Here is a 13,489-nt window from a genome sequence, read left to right as displayed (position 1 = left end):
GACGAAAAAGAGACAGGAGGGGATGGAGATAGATAGATAGTGAGTGAGCGAGTGAGTCAGAGAGAGGAAAAGGGCAGCATATTTAGAGAGAAAAGCCCAAGAATACATTGTCGACTGTAATGGAAACGAAAACAAGATAAACAGACAAATATGATGGCTCGCCGGCACTTTGAATATCCGGAGTTGAATTTACTTAAGCGTACAAGAATGAGAGGAAAGGTGAAATATATTTATGAAAGGGATTGGAGAAACGTCACAGTTGAGAGGAATAAGGAATATTAAAAGACAATAGAAGCAATTGAGAGAAACGAGTATAAAGTAATATCGAAATGAGACAGTAGGGAAAATGAATAAAATCTAAATGGTAAAAAAAAAAACTGAAACAGATCAAAATTCGCTGGATATGAAAAAAAATGTGGAAAAGTAAAACAATTACTCAATCTTACCAACAGAAGATGGCGAATGTGTAAAAAAAAAATCAGCCAAAAGAAAGAGAAAAATATGGGAATTAAAAGAAAAACTCGATGAACAAAGAGAGAGAGAGAGAGAGAGAGAGAGAGAGAGAGAGAGAGAGAGAGAGAGAGAGAGAGAGAGAGAGAGAGAGAGAGAGAGAGAGAGAGAGAGAGAGAGAGAGAGAGAGAGAGAGAGAGAGAGAGAGAGAGAGAGAGAGAGAGAGAGAGAGAGAGAGAGAGAGAGAGAGAGAGAGAGAGAGAGAGAGAGAGGGGTAGTTAAAAAGAAAAAAAAAAATCCAGTCACCCACCGCGTTGCATTTACACTGGAAGGCAAAATAAAACACACGGCAGGAAAAGGCCTGAAGGGAAAAAGACCAGACCATTGGGATGAGACAATGCCGGGAAGGGAGGGAAAAAAAGGAGGAGGAAAAAAGTTGTGAAATTGTTGGAGGGAAGAAACAAATAAGAGAGAGAGAGAGAGAGAGAGAGAGAGAGAGAGAGAGAGAGAGAGAGAGAGAGAGAGAGAGAGAGAGAGAGAGAGAGAGAGAGAGAGAGAGAGAGAGAGAGAGAGAGAGAGAGAGAGAGAGAGAGAGAGAGAGAGAGACAGAAAACATTGACACTTTTAGTTGGCAAGATGGAAAAATAGAGAGAAGGATGGCAGAGGAAGGAAGGAAGGAGGGAGAGAGGGAGAGTGGGAAGGATGGAAAGAAAAAGAATGGGAAGAATGAAAGGGGTGAGAAGGGGAGGATGTGAAGGGTGACAGGGGAGAGTGGGAAGAAGGGAGTTATGGGCGAGGGGGAAAGGAGGAGGAGCAGGAGGAGAGCGGCTATGGGAGAGGAGAGAGAGCAGGCGAATCTGACACTGGGAACGAGAAGAGGTTTGAGAAAGATATGAGAGAAAGAAAAGGAGACAAAACCAAAAGCTGAGTATAGTGATACAGAAATAAAGTAAATACACAGTTAGAATGGCTCAAAGACCATTACCTAAAAAAATGAAGAAGAAAAGGAAGATGATGAAAATGAACAAGAAGAAAAAGAAAAAAGTTAAATAATACAAGTAGAAGAATGAGGGCACAAGAGCAATAGAAAGAGGTACTAGGAGGAGTATTATATCTATAAATCAAATGATTTCTCGGTTAATAAGCAGAGTAAAAAAGAAACAAAAAGAAACCAGTTGAATAGACGTCACCTCGCTGCCTCGGCAAACAGTTTAGAACTTCACTGATATACAAAATAATACAGAGAGATCACGACTGATAAGAAATGAATAAACGAATGAGTAACTGGGTAATAAATCAAGTAATATAAACCCAAACCAACATGTATTGCGCTTTAAAGACACAAATACGTAGTACTCTCAAAACACCCTAAAACCCAGTAAAAATAACACACAAAAATGTACTCTAAAAACGAGGGAGACATTAAATCACTTAAGATATATATGAATTTTAAACTTCTTCGCATCGCCACATAAGCAAACGAAGGCGCCAGGATGAGGCAGGGCGGAGGAGGGTGATGAGAGAGACTAACTGGTTCCTCCCCCAATAGATGGCGTTGAGATGCACTTAGGAGGGTGGTTGGTTTTGGTCGCGTGAGCCTCCGACCCTCGCTCCCTCCCTCTCACCCTCCTTCCCTTCCTTTCACCCAAGCGGCCCGCGGGAAGGGCAGGAGGGAGGGGAAACCGCGGACGCCTCGGGGTGGTGGCGGCGAGGACGCGGTTGGCTGGCTGGGCTGAGAGAGAGCAAGAGAGAGAGGCTGTGTGTGTGTGTGTGTGTGTGTTAGTGCTTGTAACCTAATAGCGTTGAAAACGAAGAGCGATGTATAGAAAGTGAGAGAGAGAGAGAGAGAGAGAGAGAGAGAGAGAGAGAGAGTGTAGCAGGGGGTGTGGGGAAGAAAAGAGTGTGAATGGGCTTGAGAAGGAAAGGGAGGGAGGAGGAAGAGGAGAGAAGAGGGCCAGAAAGAGAAGGGGGGAGGGGAGTGAGTGTAGTACAAGCTAGAAGGGAAGCAGTGCCAAGTGTCGCAGCAAGAAACATATTTATGCCAGAACACAATGGAGAAAATGCGATAACATAGCATGACGAAGATGTAAACAAAGAGGAGGAGGAGGAGGAGGAGGAAGGGGAGGTAGAGGAGGAGGTGAGAGGAAAAGAGGAATAAACAAAAATAGGAGACAGCGGAAGACGAAGAAAAAGAGGAGGAAAAAAGAATAAAAAAGGGAATGTGAAGAATAGGAAGAAAGGGAGGAGGTGGAGGAAGAAGAAGAAGAAGAAGAAGAAGAAGAAGAAGAAGAAGAAGAAGAAGAAGAAAAAGAAGGCGTAGGAGGACCACGAAGCAAATATCAAAGACAAAACCATAGAAACTTGTTAATTTGCGCCACAAGAAGGTATACAAATGCGAGAAAAAAAAAAGCCTGAAAAAAAAAGAGAAGAAACTAAGACACTGAGAACTTGATGCTAATCTTAGACGTGGGAAGTGAGTCGCGCGATGCTGTCCCCACCCTCTCTCTCTCTCTCTCTCTCTCTCTCTCTCTCTCTCTGCGTGTAGTGGTGGTGGTGGCATTAGAACAGCTAGAAGGTGGCTAGGAGGAGAGGCAGCCGGGCTTTTTGTAGAGGGTTTGAAGCCGTGAGTGAGTGCCAGCCAAGAGAGAGACAGAAAAACGGGCGGGAGTGGGCGAGGAGGGCGGCAAAGGGAAAGGAGTCACATTATATGAAGATATCGAGGCGCCTTAATCCACTGTTTATTCTGATGTGAGCGACAGACACACTTGGCAGATGAATCGACACTTGGCTTATACAGTGCTACATACATGCAACTTATGAGATAAATATTCCTTCTTTTTTTGACAGTTTGATCACACGTTCCATGATAATAGTGCAGCAGTTTTTCTTATAATTATGTAGAGAGTGGATGAGTTAGAGAAGATGCAACTTAAGAAATACAGTCTCCCTTCATCTTTATTTACCTTACTTCCTCCATTGTGTTAGCGCAGTTTTTTTCTACTTTATGGCAGAAACTCCATTTACTTTTCATATGGACGCAAATCGTATGTCATATCCCATAGCAAAATAAACGTTTGTCTCATACAGTGCTACTTACGTATACATGCAACTTGTGTGATACAGTTTACTTCGCCAAAGCACACTACCACGATAATACTGAAGTGGTTTCCCTTATGACGTACACTTCATTTTCTTTTCGTCTAGAAGGAAAGCGCGCGTGTCCCTTCTGAACGAGGAAGGGATGAAATAAGGAAAGACAGTGGCGAGAGATGAAACGGAGCGACGCACAACTACATCCATACCGCGATCAAAGAGAAGTGAGGGATGGAAGAGCAGGAGGGAGGGAGAGGGAGGGAGGGAGAGGAAGGGAGGGAGAGTGGATGGGTTAGTAGAGGAGATGAGGGATGTAGGGGGTGTAGGGGTAAGGAAGGAGGGACGGGGGGGAGGGTTAGGGGTAAGGATGGAGGCTCTTCTCGCTTATACTCAACGAAGATTGCAACCGTTTCCATATGTGTGAGCGGCTCCCGAGGGACATGTATGGTGAGGTGTGTGTGTGTGTGTGTGTGTGTGTGTGTGTGTGTGTGTGTGTGTGTGTGTGTGTGTGTGTGTGTGTGTGTGTAAGGAAGAAGAACCATAAATATCATAATCAATCATAAAAAAAATTAATAAAGGGGAATACTATCCTTAGAAAACAAACAAAACAAAAAGGCAGCAAAACCACGCAAATAATAAATAAAGGGAGGCATAAAAGAAGAGAAAAAATAACGGCAGTATAATGTAATCCAGAGAATGATGGCGGGAGAGGGAGAAAGGCGAGGGTAAGGGAGAATAGGGGTGGGAGAAGGGAGAGAGGGGAGGGCAACAGGAGGGAGAGGAGGAGGAGGAGGAGGAGGAGGAGGAGATAGTGAGTTAGATACCTCAGAAGGGGGAGAAATAGGGATTGAGGAAACGAGAAGGGTCGAGGACAGAAGATGAGAGAGGCGACGGGAGACTTCTACAGTTTCTACGAGATCTCTCCTTCTCTCCTTTGATCTGCCTATGATTGCCAAATGTGAGGACCTGGGGAGCTGCCGCCGCCACTTCACACGGTCCTCTAAAACACATCCACGGAAATGCAATCAAATAGTTGTCCTCAAAATAAAAAGTAACGAAAACGAAAACTCAGATCTTCTTTTCCTTTTTTTTTTTTTCCTGTACAGCTGCGTTCCTCAAAAGTATAACGAATGAAATCAAATCCCAATGACTTTTGCCTAATACAAGAAATTAATATCAAAATCTATAGGGCAAAATTATATGAAGACAGGGGATGAGGCATTAGTATTTAGAAGGGAAAGGGGAAGGAATGAAAAGTAAGAAAGTAAAGAAGTAAAGAATCAGGCAAGTTAGTCATGTCTCGTGTAAGTCTAGACAGCAAGTGAAAAGTAAAATTCCACAACCAAAGAATTATAATGAGCAAAATGCGTTCATATTGTCTTTGTGTACAAGGCAGAACAAAGCCCAACAAGCAGTACTCCCTCGTTAAGTATTCGTTCCCTTAATGGTCCGTCAGCGCCTAAGCAGCCTGCCCGGTGCATGGACCTGCGTGACGGCCCGGCCAGGTAACAAAGAGGCGCCACACAGGCCATGGGTTATTGATAGCAGCCGACCGTCGCCCGTCACTGTTTACGGCGTTGCGTGAGCTGCTGCCTTGACGAAGCGGCCCTCCCCTCCCTCCTCTTAGACCCTTCTCGCTTCCCTCTTTTCTCTATAATCCCATTCTCTCTCTCTCTCTCTCTCTCTCTCTCTCTCTCTCTCTCTCTCTCTCTCTCTCTCTCTCTCCTGGGAACGTTCATTAGCCAAGCATCTCAGCATTTCTTCTGTGCCAACGCTCGACAATACCTAGGTCACGTGGCAAGGTAACTGGCAGTGCATTATCAGGTTAGTGACTCCTGTGATTCACGCGAAAGAACTCCTAACAATTTTTGCTCTTAATCTGACAAGTATCCTCAACCACTTGTGAACAACAGAATATGGGTTCTTGTGCAAGTTTGCGATACTGATTTTTTTTAGGAAAATAACATTTTTTGTGTTTATATATATATATATATATATATATATATATATATATATATATATATATATATATATATCTATATATATATATATATATAATGGGAAAAAATGCATTACGGGAGATCAGGTAGGAAACTCATAAGAGGATGAATTTAAAGCAAAACAAAACGAAAGCTGCATCAAGAATTCGAAATAAAATAAACGATGAAACAAAATGAGAAAGAAGAGAAAAAAGAAATTGCAAGTCATTTTAAGGCTTCGGACAAAAAGAAAGTGAAGGAATAAAAGAAAATTGAGAAAAAGAGAAAAGAAAAAAGACCCAGACTTCATTAGACTCAACTTTGATCTACCTACTCTTCTTTCCATCTCTCTCTCTCTCTCTCTCTCTCTCTCTCTCTCTCTCTCTCTCTCTCTCTTAAGCCCTCACTCACTTTCTCTAGCTACCCCATCCTATCACCCCCACCCCTTACATCCTTACCCCACCCTCCCCACCTTCCCTCACAAGACTCCCTTCTTTCTCCCTCCTCCTCCCAGACTCTCCTTCCTCCCCTCCTCTCCCTTCCGAGCCTGACATATGAGAGATGAAGCTTGGCATTTGTGGCTTCCAGCTTCTCTAGGGTTGCCCGCTGTTCAGGCACATGGTAAGCTCTTTCATTCCGTGGAGTGGACGAAATCTGTGTGTGTGTGGGTGTGTGTCTGTCTGGTGTGTCTTTGTGTGTGATGTGCCTGTCTGGGTCTGGCTTAGTTCTGTTATTGCTGGTTCTGTATCTGTTTGTTATTTTGTGTGCCTTTTTGTTTGTTTTCTTGTTTGTGATCGTTTTCGTTTCCATGTATTTCTCTCTTTTACACACACACACACACACACACACACACACACACACACACACACACACACACACACACACGTCTCATTTACATGTTCATCACTTCCTCCTCTGTTTTCTTGGGCATCCACTGACCTTTTCTTTTGTCTTTTCAATTCACAACTAATGAAACGTTCTTTTTTTTTTTATCCTGGACAAAATAATGAGGGACAGTTACATAAAAAAAAATGAAAAAAATAAAGACAAGGTTTAGAATTATCGCAACAGGATTTTTCTTCTTTTCCTTTTCTCTTTCTTTTCTTTTGTCTTTTCTCTAGTATTCTTGTCTCATTTGAAGGACTGCCAGAAAGAGTGAAAAAAAAAAAATCCACCTCGTTGAACCCTGAAGCACCCCGCCGGCCACCCGTCCCTTCCTTCCTCCCTCCTTCCACCACCTCCATGTTCTCGGCGGGACTCCTGATATTGCCTCGCTCTCTTCCTTATAAGGTCGTAAGAGGCACGGCGCAGAGCCTTACACTGGGTCGGATATGAGGGGCGGGATGAGGGGTATAAGTAGGGCGGAAAGGTTGCAAGGTCGCGATATTAAATTATTTGCATTTCCCAGGACGTGCCGATATTAATACATTTGCATACTTGTCTCTTGCCGGAGGAATGCTGCTCTTGACTACGAATGAGGCCTCGCTTGCTGCAAACACTCGCTTTCTCTTTCTTCCCGACTCGCTCTCATTTTCTCTCTAATTTTCAGCTTTGTATGGAGGAGATTATCAAGAGGAGCTCTCTCTCTCTCTCTCTCTCTCTTCCACATCTTACATATATCCTCCATAATCATTTTGTTTCGCTCCACTGAAAAAAGAAAAAACCTTCGAGCTCAAACTTTTCATTAACTTTCTCTTTACAATGACATTCGTTTCCGTCCATTAGCAGAGAGAGAGAGAGAGAGAGAGAGAGAGAGAGAGAGAGAGAGAGAGAGAGAGAGAGAGAGAGAGAGAGAGAGAGAGAGAGAGAGAGAGAGAGAGAGAGAGAGAGAGAGAGAGAGAGAGAGAGAGAGAGAGACACACACACACACACACACACACACACACACACACACACACACACACACACACACACACAAACATACATTCACAGACCCCACCCCCTCCCTACACACACAACTAGCCAGACAGCCACATAGCACACCAGTAAGTCAGACGAAGAGACAGACAGCTAGACAGACTCGACCGCACAGCCAGCCAGGCAAAGAGGGTGTAAGGGAGTGAGCGGAAGGTCTTTTCACTCTCGTCTAATCTAGCTCGTCATTACCACCGTCCCCCCGCGTGAGTGTTGCCTATGTTAGCGAGCGTTAGGAGGTGCGGACGCTTCTCCCGCCATCCTCTTGGAGCGCTGAGGAGGCCGGGAATTTCTCGGCCGTGAAGGAAAAGAGAAAGAAACAAAGCAGAAAGTGGACGAGTACTTCTGTAGCGTCCGTGTGTTTCTCTGATTAAAGACGAAGTGGTGGTGTGTGTGTGTGTGTGTGTGTGTGTGTGTGTGTGTGTGTGTGTGTGTGTGTTTCATGTAAATTATTCACGTACACAGAAGGGATGAAGGTATAATGTGTGTACAGGTAGACGATGCACTTGTGTACCATTCTCTCTCTCTCTCTCTCTCTCTCTCTCTCTCTCTGAACACATCGATATTCCTTCTCCTATGTAAGTTGCTAATTCTACCTTCGATAACTATCTTCACAAACCTAATTACAAAGTAGCCGAAACAATATCCATCTCTCTTGCAACACAAACAATAAAACACGGCACCCCACGCGAGGGACTGCCGGCAGGATATCAAGCTAATTCACCCAAAGGAAACGCTACTCCTGATCAGCCGTGCAACGCTCCACGCGAATAAAGGCCGAAGGGAAATGCGCAAACTTCCTCCACTCCTTTGATTATGTCGCGTTGCAAGTCGTCTCTCCCCGTCGGTTCTCTCAGTGTCAAGTCTCGTAAAGGCAACGAGACCCGGGACTAAATGCTACACGCGCCCCCCTTCTCAACTCCTCCTTCCCCTGCTAAACACTCGAGGCGAAGCTCCATCAGGTATTCAGCAAATTTCCTCTCCCAATAAAGGCTTTCCCTCCTGCCGCCGACGTCACCCGCCATCCTCCGCCGCCTGACTCCTTCCCTTACGCGTCGTTGTTAGGCGAGTGTCCTTCTCTGATTAGACTCGTTTTGTTGCTGTTGCTGTTGTTGTTCTTGCTTTTGTTGCTATTTTTGTTGTTGTAGCTGTTTTGACTCTTCTCTTTCTATTGGTTTTCGTCCGGTTGTCACTTTTTTCTATTATTTTCTAGTTTCATTTTCCTTTTTTGCTTTTTTTTTTAGGGCGAAGGGAGGAGGAATAAATGAATTTGTGAGTTCTATGTTACTTTCGTGAACTCTCTCTCTCTCTCTCTCTCTCTCTCTCTCTCTCTCTCGTATGCGATGGTAGTCTTCCGCTTCCCTCTTTTTATCTTCAGCGGTCCAAGTCTTTTTTATCCACATTTTCCCCCTTGATCGTATCTACGCTTTATTCCCAACTTTTCTTCAGTATTTCATTTACTGAGAATTTGTCCTCATCTCGTACATCGCTCTTTTTCCCCTTCACTAACTCTCTCTCTCTCTCTCTCTCTCTCTCTCTCTCTCTCTCTCTCTCTCTCTCTCTCTCTCTCAATTTCTCCCAACTCGTGTGGCTCTTCGTCCCCTTCTCGTCCTCTCATCAGCCAGTGATTCCCAGAGAGCGCCGCCGCTACTCCTGGACCCGATGGCCTGAATGGGGACGAGCCAGTGTGTCAATTTCTGTATATGATCGTTGAGAGGACTGACTCACTGTCTCTAGGCGAGGGGCGAGAGGATAGGAGAGAGAAGGGAGGATAGGGATGGGATACGGAGGGGATGGAGGGGGTAGTCGGAAATAACTGGCCTGAGATGAGAATGAGAAGGAAGGTTTATTTTTTCTTACGTTCAAGCTTCTTTATGTACCGAGTTGATGCCGCGCCGCTCGGGACCCCAAAGAAAACTGGATATTTCTCCGAACTCTCGATTAGTTTCACTCGGGCGACTCAAACACAGACGAGCGCTGAGGCAGACCAGAGGATTCCCGCGGACTGTGGCGCGGACTTACCTCAATCCCCGCCAACCCTTCCCTTCCTCCAGCAGACGAGACCCCCTCCTACCTCCCTACCTCCCCTCGCCCCCCGAGAAAACGAAAGGGATACTAAAGGAAAAAGTAAGAAAGAAATGAGGGTTAGCGTCATGGTTCGATCGTCTGTCTGTCTGTCTGTCTGTCTGTCTGTTGTGTCAATGAACTTTAGCATCGTGGAATATTTTCAACACAACACTACCAACTCAACCGCCTGTCTGCCTCTGTCTATCTTTCTGTCTGTTGTGTCAATGAACTTTAGCATCGTGGAATATTTTCAACACACCACTACCACCAACCCACGCGCCTGTCTGTTTGTCTGTCTGTCGCGTCAATGGACTCCAGCATCGCGGAATATTATCAACCTACCACCGCCGAACCACCCACCTGTCTGTCTGTCCATATATGTTGCTTCTATGAACTCAATAATCGAGTATTTTCAACACACCACCATCAACTCTCCCGCCTGTCTGTCTGTCTGTCTGTGTACCATCTATGAACTGAAGGATCGTGTAATATTTTCAACACACCATCGCTAACTCATCCGTATATCTGTCTGTCTGTATGTCTGTCTGTTTGCCTTGTTGTCTGGCTCTCCCTCGCACCCTGTTGTTGCCGGCGGAGGTGGGCGAGCGTGTGGGTGCATCTGTGGTTTGCAGAAGTGGGTGCCAACGTCCCCACACGAGCGCCTGGAGGCACCCTTTAGGCACCAGCGGAGAAAGTGCGTCGTCTGTCCCTCTGCGGCAGCACCCTCGTTGTGTATGCGCCCCAACCAACACCCGAAGGCAGTGTGTGTGTGTGTGTGTGTGTGTGTGTGTGTGTGTGTGTGTGTGTGTGTGTGTGTGTGTCGCAAGTGATGTTTCGTGAGCTGGACATACATGCTTTACATTCTTCTCGGCTTTGTTTTTATTATATTTCGTTGACATTCTCGAGGATTTCTCTATGTATTCTTTTTTTTTTCGAGAACAAGAGAAGGAACAGAGTACAGCAATACGTGTACAGAATAACAGAAACGTCAGTGTTCTTTAAGTACCACGAAATTAAAATGAACAAACGCACCAACTCGCTTCCATCTACAACTTCGAAATCAATAAAAATACAAAAAAAAAAAAAAAAAATATATATATATATATATATATATATATATATATATATATATATATATATATATATATATATATATATATATATATATATATATATATATAATAAACTACAACCCACACACATGAAAAGCGATCCAGAATTTACAACGGCGTCGCAAAGGCCCCGCACTTCAGACACACACTCACACACACACACACACACACACACACACACACACACACACACACACACACCTGCGCGCCATCATCATAACACCTGCATACATCTGCCTCGGCCTCAGAAAATACTGGCTGAAAAAAAAAACTCCCAGGTGTAGAGATGAACGATAGACGGATTAAAGCAGTGACGAAGAGAAACGAGTCGAGATATCAGTGATGAACGAGGCAGATTTATGCATTGAAGGTGTGTGTGTGTGTGTGTGTGTGTGTGTGTGTGTGTGTGAGAGAGAGAGAGAGAGAGAGAGAGAGAGAGAGAGAGAGAGAGAGAGAGAGAGAGAGAGAGAGAGAGAGAGAGAGAGAGAGAGAGAGAGAGAGAGAGAGAGAGAGAGAGAGATGCTAGGTGTCACATATATCAATTGTAAACCAGCCACTCAAACAAGGGCGCAGACTTCCCCCCCTTCCCCCCTCCCACCCACACCCATCCAAACACCACCAGATGCCACTCACCACCACCATCACAACCATGGAGCTAACATTCATTCCTCCCCCCCCAATCTCTCTCTCTCTCTCTCTCTCTCACACACACACACACACACACACACACACACACACTACCTAATTTCTTTTTCTAGTGAAGAGGTAACGAAGCATTTGTGTCTGCGGCTGCGTTTTCATTACACTGTGACGAGGAAAGAAAAGAGGAAATATTTAAGTGTACTTGCGATGCTGCTATGATAACACTGCTGCTGCTGCTGTTGCTGAGGTTGACAGAGATGCTGATAATGGCAATGCTGCTGACTCATCTAGGTTACGTTTGCTTTGTTCGCTGTTTTGCAGATGGTGAGGGCATGTGGACGCCCTGCCCTTTATTTTTATCAATGCAGTTTTTCTCCTTATTTCTTATTTGCCATGTAATATCTATATCCACTGAGCTTCCAATTCGTGCATCTTTAAGAAGGTTTGAATGCTTTTTATTTGTCTTCCAGCTCACAATGTTAGTACTGACGTAAACTTACCATACATGAAGAAAAAACCTTCCTTCATCTACTTCTGAAGTCTGCTCAGATACTCATTTCTTCCCTATAAGACTTTTCATCCTCATTTTCCCCTTTAGAGGCTTTGATGCCTTCCTCCTGAGGTCTGTCCTTCCCCTCAGCTGACCGACACCTTGAAGAGGATGAAGCAGGCGGCGCGGCGGGGATGACGGGGAGGAGGACGAGGGAGACATGGCAGGGAGAGGGAGGGTTTTTAATGCACGGCGCGACGGGGTGTCCTTAGAGAGGCTGCCTATGAGTCATGAATGTAGGGGTCCCCTCAGTGCCATGCAAGGTCTGTCTGACGCAGCTCAACTATAAACATACCAATGTGACAACTAACACCTATGACACAGATACTTGAAGTGCATCTCAAGTGTTCATGAATGTCATTAATATAGAACTTAACATCTTCGGGATGAGTATTCTGACTTGGGTAAAAAAAATATGTAGTCTATATATACGTAAAAGTAAGGCCATAAAATTGAGCCTTCGATTGTCCCAAGAGACGTTGTCAATCAATAAGGCGTTGGCCAGCCAGCGGAGTCTGCGGGGCTGCTGGTATTGGCAACACTGCAGCCCCCCTTCCACCCCCACCAGACCAAACACTGGGTCAGACAGCTCGGCTGCCACGCTCAGTGTTGCCAACGACAATTGTTTCCCAAACAAACTAATGCACGGGTTGGAGGAAGGGAAGGAAAGGATTCAGGTAGTTTCCTTTATCTTATTCATGCTTTATCTGTCAACTTTGAAAATAAGTCTAACTTGCAGCTATTGTTTCTGCTTCTACTTGGAAAGGTGGGGAAGGAGAGGCGGCGTCTGGCATCACTACTGTGAATGGCGGGACGCTGGATAAAGTTTCCTTCTTCCTCTTGTAGCTTTATTGAACTCGATTATCAATCCTCTCTATTTCTTTCCATCTTCCAAAACGAGCCACTGTCTATCTCGGCGAGGATCAATACGCGCCTCAGGCTGAGGAAGGCGCGGCTGTCGGCTGAATACGTACCGCTATGCTCGATAGAAGGCGCTGCTGGGGACGGTGGCGATAGGGGAAGCTGAATCGTCTCCTGCTGAGTGCATATGTTATTAACGGAGTCATTTTACACTCACACTGAGGGAGTCTGAATGCTGGTCGAGTGGTCTTCATTTCATTATGTTTTGTAAATGTTTATTTTTACCGTTACACATACGACTCGAGTACAAAGTGAGATATATTAACAATCAATTCTCTGAGTTAACCGTTACTTTTACTGCATTTTCCCTTTCCTCTTTTGCTTTATGTTACCTTATTAGACTAAGAAGCGGTACTATCTAATTAATAAAACCAATTAAGGTAATATTTTTCCCCTACTTGACTTCATGATGTTTAAGAAATCTCACCAAAGTCGACTTCATAACTATTTGGCAGAGTTGAGGTCCGGCCGCCGCGTGTTGTGGTCAGCGCCAGACCAATATTGATGCTGCCGGGGGGAAGGGGAAGAGGGAGAGAGAGGGAGGCTGGGGAGCTGGTAATCGGACCGCCGGTGGTGTCTGGCTCGTTGTTTGGCGCGTTGTATCACTAATTTTCCAAACAGTCGTCACAACAAAGGCAGCATTTGTTGTCGCTTGGGTCACCGAGGAGAGTGTTGGCCACCTGGCGCTCATACTCGTCAGGCAGTGTGTTGTGGCACGTCACCATTGATGACACTTTGGTGTATTTTTGTGGAACTCACTA

General features: G+C 45.0%; 1 protein-coding gene across 7 annotated transcripts in view; it reads left to right on the top strand.

The window, feature by feature from the left end:
- The window catches only part of LOC127008933 (homeobox protein abdominal-B-like), a 130,987-nt gene that overhangs the window by 115,582 nt on the left and 1,916 nt on the right, over positions 1 to 13,489 (top strand). The window lies entirely within an intron of this gene.

The sequence above is a fragment of the Eriocheir sinensis genome, chromosome 39, assembly GCF_024679095.1.
Source record: "Eriocheir sinensis breed Jianghai 21 chromosome 39, ASM2467909v1, whole genome shotgun sequence".
In the NCBI taxonomy this organism is placed as follows: Eukaryota; Metazoa; Arthropoda; class Malacostraca; order Decapoda; family Varunidae; genus Eriocheir; species Eriocheir sinensis.
Note: the sequence above shows the minus strand (reverse complement) of the source record. Positions and strands in the feature narration are given on the sequence as shown.